Raw genomic sequence first — 11,795 nt, 5'->3', positions numbered from 1 at the left:
CTTACGTGGTCTGTCAGTGACGGATGGAGCAGTTTAAAACATCTGCAGCATCTGGAAGCTTCAAATCTTCAAATCCAAAAGCTCCATTTTTAGAAAGAAAACCTGCCACCACTCAGCTTTCCTCAAAAGCAAGCCAGCACAGGTCTAGTGCCCCTGCTGGCTGGCTGCAGTATGAACAGGCGGTGAGGGTGTGTGTGTGTGTGTGTGTATGTGTGTTACACCTGTTAGATGTTCTAGATAACAGCGATGATGGTCAGCGGTCAGACAGTAAGCGAGCTCACACTCACCGCCTCCTCGCGCTACTTCCAGCAGTCGTAGTCGGTCGCCATGGCGATGCTTGCGTAGCAGAGGCCGGCCTCCTTGGCAAGGACGACCTCAGGAACGGTGGTCATGTTGATGGCGTCTGCCCCCCACTGGCGGAACATGAGACTTTCAGCGCGGGAGGAAAAGCGTGGACCCTCAATGGTCAGCATCGCCCCCCGGTATGATAACGGATCCCCAAACCCTTCACCACATCCAACAGCACCTGAGACATACACCAAGTCAGCGGTCAGTGAGAGTGTCTACCTGTAATTAACTCTATATAACATTAGAATAAACCCACATAAACATAAGGTCAGTGATCAGTGAGAGTGTCTACCTGTAATTAACTCTATATAACATTAGAATAAACCCTAATAAACATAAGGTCAGTGATCAGTGAGAGTGTCTACCTGTAATTAACTCTATATAACATTAGAATAAACCCACATAAACATAAGGTCAGTGGTCAGTGAGAGTGTCTACCTGTAATTAATTCTATATAACATTAGAATAAACTCAAATAAACATAAGGTCAGTGATCAGTGAGAGTGTCTACCTGTAATTAACTCTATATAACATTAGAATAAACTCAAATAAACATAAGGTCAGTGGTCAGTGAGAGTGTCTACCTGTAATTAACTCTATATAACATTAGAATAAAACCAAATAAACATAAGGTCAGTGGTCAGTGAGAGTGTCTACCTGTAATTAACTCTATATAACATTAGACTAAACCCTAATAAACATAAGGTCAGTGATCAGTGAGAGTGTCTACCTGTAATTAACTCTATATAACCTTAGAATAAACCCAAATAAACATAAGGTCAGTGGTCAGTGAGAGCATCTACCTGTAATTAACTATATAACATTAGAATAAAACCAAATAAACATAAGGTCAGTGGTCAGTGAGAGTGTCTACCTGTAATTAACTCTATATAACATTAGAATAAACCCAAATAAACATAAAGTCAGTGGTCAGAGAGAGCGTCTACCTGTAATTAACTCTATATAACATTAGAATAAAAACAAATAAACATAAGGTCAGTGGTCAGTGAGAGTGTCTACCTGTAATTAACTCTATATAACATTAGAATAAACCCAAATAAACATAAGGTCAGTGATCAGTGAGAGTGTCTACCTGTAATTAACTCTATATAACCTTAGAATAGACCCAAATAAACATAAGGTCAGTGATCAGTGAGAGTGTCTACCTGTAATTAACTCTATATAACCTTAGAATAGACCCAAATAAACATAAGGTCAGTGATCAGTGAGAGTGTCTACCTGTAATTAACTCTATATAACATTAGAATAAACACATATAAACATAAAGTCAGTGGTCAGTGAGAGTGTCTACCTGTAATTAACTCTATATAACATTAGAATAAACCCAAATAAACATAAAGTCAGTGATCAGTGAGAGTGTCTACCTGTAATTAACTCTATATAACATTAGAATAAACCCACATAAACATAAGGTCAGTGGTCAGTGAGAGTGTCTACCTGTAATTAACTCTATATAACATTAGAATAAACCCACATAAACATAAGGTCAGTGGTCAGTGAGAGTGTCTACCTGTAATTAACTCTATATAACATTAGAATAAACCCACATAAACATAAAGTCAGTGGTCAGTGAGAGCGTCTACCTGTAATTAACTCTATATAACATTAGAATAAACCCTTATAAACATAAAGTCAGTGGTCAGTGAGAGCGTCTACCTGTAATTAACTCTATATAACATTAGAATAAACCCTTATAAACATAAAGTCAGTGGTCAGTGAGAGCGTCTACCTGTAATTAACTCTATATAACATTAGAATAAACCCTTATAAACATAAAGTCAGTGGTCAGTGAGAGCGTCTACCTGTAATTAACTCTATATAACCTTAGAATAAACCCAAATAAACATAAAGTCAGTGGTCAGAGAGAGCGTCTACCTGTAATTAGCTCTATATAACATTAGAATAAACCCAAATAAACATAAGGTCAGTGATCAGTGAGAGCGTCTACCTGTAATTAACTCTATATAACATTAGAATAAACCAAATAAACATAAAGTCAGTGATCAGTGAGAGTGTCTACCTGTAATTAACTCTATATAACCTTAGAATAAACCCAAATAAACATAAAGTCAGTGATCAGTGAGAGTGTCTACTGATGGATTATTTGTGTGTAAGAACACATTATGTACTCATAAACATGATTGTATGTGTATTCTGCTACTGGTGGGGAAGAAACAGCGTACAGGAAGGAGGTGGCTGAGCTGGTGGCCTGGTGTCATGACAACAATCTTTCCTTGAATGCAGACAAGACCAAGGAAATGATTGTCGATCCAAGGAGGAAGCGAGAGCTGCACACACCCCTGTACATAGGGGAGACTGAGGTGGAGAGGGTGAAAACCTTCAAATTCCTTGGCATTCACATCAGTGAGGATCTCAGCTGGTCCCACAACACTCAGATCATCATCAGGAAGTCCCAGCAGAGACTGTACTTTCTGAGAAGGCTGAGAAAATTTGGCATGCCAGCCAAAATTCTCAGCACCTTCTACAGGAGTATGATTGAGAGTGTTCTTACCAGCTCCATCATCGTCTGGTATGGAAACTCTACTGCCCAGGACAGAAAGGCTCTCCAGCGTGTGATCAAAACCGCACAGTCCATCTCAGGAGCAGCCTTCCCCTCACTGCAGAACATCTACCATAACAGAGTCACCAGGAGAGCCCACAACATAATCAGGGACAGTACACACCCCCAGCACACACTCTTCACACTTTTACCTTCAGGCAGACGCTACAGGAGTGTGAAGTCCAGGACCACAAGACTCACAAACAGTTTCTACTCACAGGCCATCAGGCTTGTGAACACCTCACGCACTACCTCTCCAACCCTTCCTATCTGAAGTGGTTTTAAACTCTAATCTGATTTGAACTGCACCTTACACTCACTGTACTGCTGCAGTCAGAACACTGTTTACATTGCTACTTTGCACACTATTGTTTACATTTCTCACTTGCAACCTGCACTTTATAGCTGCTGCTCTTCAAGCACATGTAACTTTTATTTTCATTTTTTTAATTGTAAAAAGGAAAGTTTACTTTAATTGTATTTACTTCAACTTATATTATTATACTTTATTTACTTTGTATATATATATTTTTTATTATTATTTGTTAATTTCTTTTTTGTTATCTTTATCTATTGGTGAATGGAGGGACAGCAAAGTAAGAATTTCATTGTACAGCGTAACTGTTTCTGCTGTGCATATGACAATAAAACTCTTGAATCTTGAATCTTGAATAATGACCAAGTCTGCTGATTGGGGGATTTATAGAGAAAAAGAGCCGACACTACCTGTAATTAACTCTATATAACCTTAGAATAAACCCAAATAAACATAAAGTCAGTGGTCAGAGAGAGCGTCTACCTGTAATTAACTCTATATAACCTTAGAATAAACCCAAATAAACATAAGGTCAGTGGTCAGTGAGAGCATCTACCTGTAATTAACTCTATATAACATTAGAATAAAACCAAATAAACATAAGGTCAGTGGTCAGTGAGAGCGTCTACCTGTAATTAACTCTATATAACATTAGAATAAACCCAAATAAACATAAAGTCAGTGGTCAGAGAGAGCGTCTACCTGTAATTAACTCTATATAACATTAGAATAAAACCAAATAAACATAAGGTCAGTGGTCAGTGAGAGTGTCTACCTGTAATTAACTCTATATAACATTAGAATAAAACCAAATAAACATAAGGTCAGTGGTCAGTGAGAGTGTCTACCTGTAATTAACTCTATATAACCATAGAATAAACCCAAATAAACATAAGGTCAGTGGTCAGTGAGAGCATCTACCTGTAATTAACTCTATATAACATTAGAATAAAACCAAATAAACATAAGGTCAGTGGTCAGTGAGAGTGTCTACCTGTAATTAACTCTATATAACATTAGAATAAAACCAAATAAACATAAGGTCAGTGGTCAGTGAGAGTGTCTACCTGTAATTAACTCTATATAACATTAGAATAAACCCAAATAAACATAAGGTCAGTGGTCAGTGAGAGCATCTACCTGTAATTAACTCTATATAACATTAGAATAAAACCAAATAAACATAAGGTCAGTGGTCAGTGAGAGCGTCTACCTGTAATTAACTCTATATAACCTTAGAATAAACCCAAATAAACATAAAGTCAGTGGTCAGAGAGAGCGTCTACCTGTAATTAGCTCTATATAACATTAGAATAAACCCAAATAAACATAAAGTCAGTGATCAGTGAGAGTGTCTACTGATGGATTATTTGTGTGTAAGAACACATTATGTACTCATAAACATGATTGTATGTGTATTCTGCTATAATGACCAAGTCTGCTGATTGGGGGATTTATAGAGAAAAAGAGCCGACACTACCTGTAATTAACTCTATATAACCTTAGAATAAACCCAAATAAACATAAAGGCAGTGATCAGTGAGAGTGTCTACCTGTAATTAACTCTATATAACCTTAGAATAAACCCAAATAAACATAAAGGCAGTGATCAGTGAGAGCATCTACCTGTAATTAACTCTATATAACATTAGAATAAAACCAAATAAACATAAGGTCAGTAGTCAGTGAGAGCATCTACCTGTAATTAACTCTATATAACATTAGAATAAAACCAAATAAACATAAGGTCAGTGGTCAGTGAGAGTGTCTACCTGTAATTAACTCTATATAACATTAGACTAAACCCTAATAAACATAAGGTCAGTGATCAGTGAGAGTGTCTACCTGTAATTAACTCTATATAACCTTAGAATAAACCCAAATAAACATAAGGTCAGTGGTCAGTGAGAGCATCTACCTGTAATTAACTCTATATAACATTAGAATAAAACCAAATAAACATAAGGTCAGTGGTCAGTGAGAGTGTCTACCTGTAATTAACTCTATATAACATTAGAATAAACCCAAATAAACATAAAGTCAGTGGTCAGAGAGAGCGTCTACCTGTAATTAACTCTATATAACATTAGAATAAACCCAAATAAACATAAAGTCAGTGGTCAGAGAGAGCGTCTACCTGTAATTAACTCTATATAACATTAGAATAAACCCACATAAACATAAGGTCAGTGGTCAGTGAGAGTGTCTACCTGTAATTAACTCTATATAACATTAGACTAAACCCTAATAAACATAAGGTCAGTGATCAGTGAGAGTGTCTACCTGTAATTAACTCTATATAACCTTAGAATAAACCCAAATAAACATAAGGTCAGTGGTCAGTGAGAGCATCTACCTGTAATTAACTCTATATAACATTAGAATAAAACCAAATAAACATAAGGTCAGTGGTCAGTGAGAGTGTCTACCTGTAATTAACTCTATATAACATTAGAATAAACCCAAATAAACATAAAGTCAGTGGTCAGAGAGAGCGTCTACCTGTAATTAACTCTATATAACATTAGAATAAACCCAAATAAACATAAAGTCAGTGGTCAGAGAGAGCGTCTACCTGTAATTAACTCTATATAACATTAGAATAAACCCACATAAACATAAGGTCAGTGGTCAGTGAGAGTGTCTACCTGTAAGTAACTCTATATAACCTTAGAATAAACCCAAATAAACATAAAGTCAGTGGTCAGAGAGAGCGTCTACCTGTAATTAACTCTATATAACCTTAGAATAGACCCAAATAAACATAAGGTCAGTGATCAGTGAGAGTGTCTACCTGTAATTAACTCTATATAACATTAGAATAAACACATATAAACATAAAGTCAGTGGTCAGTGAGAGTGTCTACCTGTAATTAACTCTATATAACATTAGAATAAACCCAAATAAACATAAAGTCAGTGATCAGTGAGAGTGTCTACCTGTAATTAACTCTATATAACATTAGAATAAACCCACATAAACATAAGGTCAGTGGTCAGTGAGAGTGTCTACCTGTAATTAACTCTATATAACATTAGAATAAACCCACATAAACATAAGGTCAGTGGTCAGTGAGAGTGTCTACCTGTAATTAACTCTATATAACATTAGAATAAACCCACATAAACATAAAGTCAGTGGTCAGTGAGAGCGTCTACCTGTAATTAACTCTATATAACATTAGAATAAACCCTTATAAACATAAAGTCAGTGGTCAGTGAGAGCGTCTACCTGTAATTAACTCTATATAACCTTAGAATAAACCCAAATAAACATAAAGTCAGTGGTCAGAGAGAGCGTCTACCTGTAATTAGCTCTATATAACATTAGAATAAACCCAAATAAACATAAGGTCAGTGATCAGTGAGAGTGTCTACCTGTAATTAACTCTATATAACATTAGAATAAACCAAATAAACATAAAGTCAGTGATCAGTGAGAGTGTCTACCTGTAATTAACTCTATATAACCTTAGAATAAACCCAAATAAACATAAAGTCAGTGGTCAGTGAGAGTGTCTACCTGTAATTAACTCTATATAACATTAGAATAAACCCACATAAACATAAAGTCAGTAGTCAGTGAGAGCGTCTACCTGTAATTAACTCTATATAACCTTAGAATAAACCCAAATAAACATAAAGTCAGTGATCAGTGAGAGTGTCTACCTGTAATTAACTCTATATAACCTTAGAATAGACCCAAATAAACATAAGGTCAGTGGTCAGTGAGAGCGTCTACCTGTAATTAACTCTATATAACATTAGAATAAACCCTTATAAACATAAAGTCAGTGGTCAGTGAGAGTGTGCTGTTGGTCAGTAAGGTTAGTGAGATGATGGCTAGAAGATTAGTGTTTGTCTCTTGAACCGTTACAACAATCACTGCAGGTCATGTCTGCTGACAGAGAGAGAGAGAGAGGGAGAGAGAGAAAGAGAGCGAGAGAGAGAGAGAGAGAGAGAGAGAGAGAGAGAGAGAGAGAGGGAGAGAGAGAGAGGGAGAGAGAGAGAGAGAGACACTAAGTTAAGACTTACCACACTCTAGTCTCCCACACTCAGCTTTACTGCACTTTCCAGGACTCTGTGTGTGTGTGTGTGTGTGTGTGTGTGTGTGTGTGTCATGTCTGTTCGTGCCAAACATTACTCAATAGTCCACCTACATGTCTCGCTCCTGCACCACTTTCCAAAACAACTGCTTAGTTTTCAGATGGGAGCTGATGAGTCCTGGAAGCCTCTCTATTACAATCAATGTCCCTCTGTGTGTGTGTGTGTGTGTGTGTGTGTGTGTGTGTGTGTGTGTGTTTTCAATGCTCAGGACCCCACAGGACAGACCACCGCAAAGCAGGTAGGTAGTATTTGGGTGGTGGGTCATTCTCAGCACTGCAGTGACCCTGACTGACCTGGTGGTGGCGTGTGTGTTAGGGTGTGCTGGGCTGGTGGTACGAGTGGAGCGCTGCTGCGTCTGACGGGACGCTGTTGGCTGGATGTTCCTGGTTGGTGGACTATTCTCAGTCCAGCAGCGCTGCTGTGTCTGATCCGTACCAGCAGCACAACACAATAACACAAGCGCCGCCACCACCAGGTCAGTCAGTGTCACTGCAGTGCTGAGAATGACCCTCCACCCAAATACTACCTACCTGCTCTGTGGTGGTCAGTCCTGTGGGGTCCTGAGCATTGAGGAACAGGGCGAGAGGAGGCTGATTACAGAGTCTGCAGACAAACAGATGGAGACAGTCTGGAGCTACAGATCTACACCCTGCTCCTGTATGACCAGTGGAGCTGATAGGATGGACAGTAATGAATGAAGTGGCCGGCTGTGTATAAAACCATTAAGTAACCTTACGCTTCAGTTCAGGTTGTGTTCAATTTAGGAATGACTTTGTTTTCAAACAACAGATTGTAAATCCCAGGCTGTTCTGATGAATGAATGTTAGGAGTGGAATGAAGATCAGATACAATTCAGCTCATTATTTTACAGTGTGACTAAAATAAGAGGAATCAATTCTCATGTGAACACTTCCTTTACTTTCACATTATTTATTTATTTAGAATTGGAATGATGAACTGATTATATCTGCAGATGGAGAAGAACAGTACCCCCCTCTTAAAGAGCTTCATTAATAAATTCTCTTTCATAAGAACCACAGAGTGCAACGACACCAGTTGTCCAGCAGAGGGCCACACAGAACCCCTCTCCCTCTGATATCTGGATCAGCCTTATCCAGACTCAAATGATCTTTGATTGGAAAAGGTGTCTGATGATCCGGACGATTCGGATCTGGATTAAACTCTTTGTAAAAACTCACAGAGGCACTGGGTGGCGCTCTAGAGCAGAGAGGAGCATGTATGAGTGCTGAGAGGACATGCGCTGTACCTGTCTATGAACTGGTCCAACAGGACAATGTCTCCGGGCTGGATGTCCTCTCGCAGTGACCCACAGGCTGTGGTCACGACTATGTGGGTGCAGCCCTCCTGCTTCAGCGCCCAGATATTAGCCCTGTAGTTCACGTTAGACTGCATGATGGTGTGCTGTCTCCACACACACACACACACACACACACACACACACACACACACACACACACAGAGAGAGAGAGAGAGAGAGAGACAATATCCAAATAAACAAGATAACAAATGACAGGTATGAATAACACAAATAAACAATAAAATAAAATATAAAAACACATTTATATAAAAACACCAATCTAAATAAATATGTATACACTAAGGAGGCGGAGCTACAGTCTCTCATTAGGGTGGATATTAATAACGCTCTAAATGTAGGTATTGTGATATACACTGAGGAGGAGGAGCTACAGTCTCTCATTAGGGTGAATATTAATAAAGCTCTAAATGTAGGTATTGTGATATACACTGAGGAGGCGGAGCTACAGTCTCTCATTAGGGTGAATATTAATAACGCTCTAAATGTAGATATTGTGATATACACTGAGGAGGCGGAGCTACAGTCTCTCAGTGTGAATATTAATAACGCTCTAAATGTAGGTATTGTGATATACACTGAGGAGGCGGAGCTACAGTCTCTCATTAGGGTGAATATTAATAAAGCTCTAAATGTAGGTATTGTGATATACACTGAGGAGGCGGAGCTACAGTCTCTCATTAGGGTGAATATTAATAACGCTCTAAATGTAGGTATTGTGATATACACTGAGGAGGCGGAGCTACAGTCTCTCATTAGGGTGAATATTAATAACGCTTTAAATGTAGGTATTGTGATATACACTGAGGAGGAGGAGCTACAGTCTCTTATTAGGGTGAATATTAATAATGCTCTAAATGTAGGTATTGTGATATACACTGAGGAGGAGGAGCTACAGTCTCTCATTAGGGTGAATATTAATAAAGCTCTAAATGTAGGTATTGTGATATACACTGAGGAGGCGGAGCTACAGTCTCTCATTAGGGTGAATATTAATAACGCTCTAAATGTAGGTATTGTGATATACACTGAGAACTATTCATCCCCCTCTAAAGTTGATACTTTGCAGCAACTACAGGTGCAAGTCTCTGAGTCTATGAGCCTGCAAAGGGGGTGAATACATATGCACGTCACTTCACCTCTTACACTATTTGTGTGCTGATGCGTCAAATACAATTCAGATTAAAATACATTTAAATGCAGGTGGCAATGTAACAAAATAGGCAAACAGCCAAGGGTGTGTCAAGTCAAGTCAAGTCAGATTTATTTGTAGAGCTTTTTACAACTGTTGTCACAAAGCAGCTTTACATAAATAGTGATTAATAAAAGACAGAAACAAAGAAGAAAGAAGAAATAACGTAAGACATGATGAATCAAAGACCCCCAGTGAGCAGCCAACGGCGACAGTGGTGAGGAAGAACTCCCTCAGAGCTGGAGGAAGAAACCTTGGGAGGAACTAAGACTCACAAGAGGGACCCAACCCGTCCTCCTCTGGTCAGAACTATTTAAACATTAATGATAAAAATGACCAAACCATCTAAACCAGGTATGACAGATAGTTAAAAATGGTTTGAATATGGTCACTAAACAGGTAGCAGTGGTAGGCGGGTGGGCCGCTGGTCTGCTATGGGTGGTGGTTGGTGAGGGGCCTGCTGGTTGGACCGGTAGGTGGCAGCTGGTTTGACGCAGGTAGAGGGGAAAATTCCAACAAGCAGCAGTTTAAGCTTCTGAACTGCAGCTGCGTTCAAACGCTGCTTAAGCAGAACCACAGAGATCTCCCAGAAGCTGGAAACCCACCTTAATCTGCCCTGCTGCTGCTGCCATTTCTGCTCAGACTGAAGTGGCGCCCCCCAGCGATCACACTCCGTAACAGTGTCCTCCTTCTAATGCAAGACCCCTAACAGAGGCAGAGAAGAAGGGTTCAGGAGAAAGGCTGGAGGAACTGGTGTCCAGATACTTCTGGACTACTGCTAGTACTGTACCGTTGCTGTGGACCCATCAGAACCGGGTTCTGAATAGGGTATGGTATCACTTCTGATAAGATAGTCCTGCATTAGTCCCACAGTGGGGAAATTCTCAGTGTCAGCAGAAAAGGGAGAGCAAGACCCTCAGATACAAAAACCTGGATAAATCATTTACACTATAAACAATATAAATAATAGAAGAAAAAACAATAACATTATTATTTACAGATTATTGCAAATAACTCTTAATTGCACAGGTGGGGGGGTTATTACACATAGTATTAATCAAAGACTCTCTCTCTCTCTCTCACACACACACACACATTATATTACACACAAACAAACTCAAGCATTTAATACATGTCTGCACAAACCAATAATAATAAAAAAAATAATAATAATGATAATAATAATACTACTAATGATGATGATGATAATATAATAATAATAATACTAATAATGATAATACTACTACTACTACTGCTACTACTACTACTACTACTAATAATAATAATAATAATAACAATAATAATAATAATAATAATAATAATAATAAGTGTGTGTAGTTTAAGTGTGTGTGTGTAGTTTAAGTGTGTGTGTGTAGTTTAAGTGTGTGTGTAGTGTAAGTGTGATACCCCTCCTTCACACACTCAGGGTGAAGCAGCTGGTCACTAAAGGAGCTGCCCAGTGCTGCCAGAGTCTCATGCAGGGGGTGGGAGCTGTTCTCCAGCATGGGTGCCAGCACAACCAACCAAAACAGTCAGCTGGTATGTCCAGCCAAACCACACTGGTCAACCAGTATGTCCAGCATGACCAGCCTGACCATGGGGGTTGACCAGCATGACCATCTTTACCCTGCTGTTTGACCAGGAAAATCACGCCAGTCCACCAGCATGACCAATCTAATCCAAATAGTCAATGAGTATGAAGATGCATGTTGACCAGCATGACCAGCAGAATTAGAGTGATTGACCAGCATGACCAGCTTAACCAAAATGGTTAACCCCTTTCTACTAGATTATTGGTATTATTCCAGATTTTAATAAGAAATAAGATGGAGTTTGTCACGTTACTCGGCTGTTTTGATTTCTATTTGTTATCAAAAGGGATTTTTGAGTTGAATTAACGTATAATAATTGAGTT

General features: G+C 38.8%; 1 pseudogene; it reads right to left on the bottom strand.

Annotated features, from left to right (window-relative positions):
• Positions 1–299: 299 nt before the first annotated feature.
• LOC140560024 (S-methyl-5'-thioadenosine phosphorylase-like) lies at positions 300–10,512 on the bottom strand (annotated as a pseudogene).
• Between the last annotated feature and the right edge of the window lie 1,283 nt (positions 10,513–11,795).

The sequence above is a fragment of the Salminus brasiliensis genome, chromosome 1 (genome assembly GCF_030463535.1).
Source record: "Salminus brasiliensis chromosome 1, fSalBra1.hap2, whole genome shotgun sequence".
NCBI lineage: Eukaryota > Metazoa > Chordata > Actinopteri > Characiformes > Bryconidae > Salminus > Salminus brasiliensis.
The sequence above is the reverse complement of the archived record's forward strand: the minus strand, read 5'-3'. Positions and strand labels throughout refer to the sequence as shown.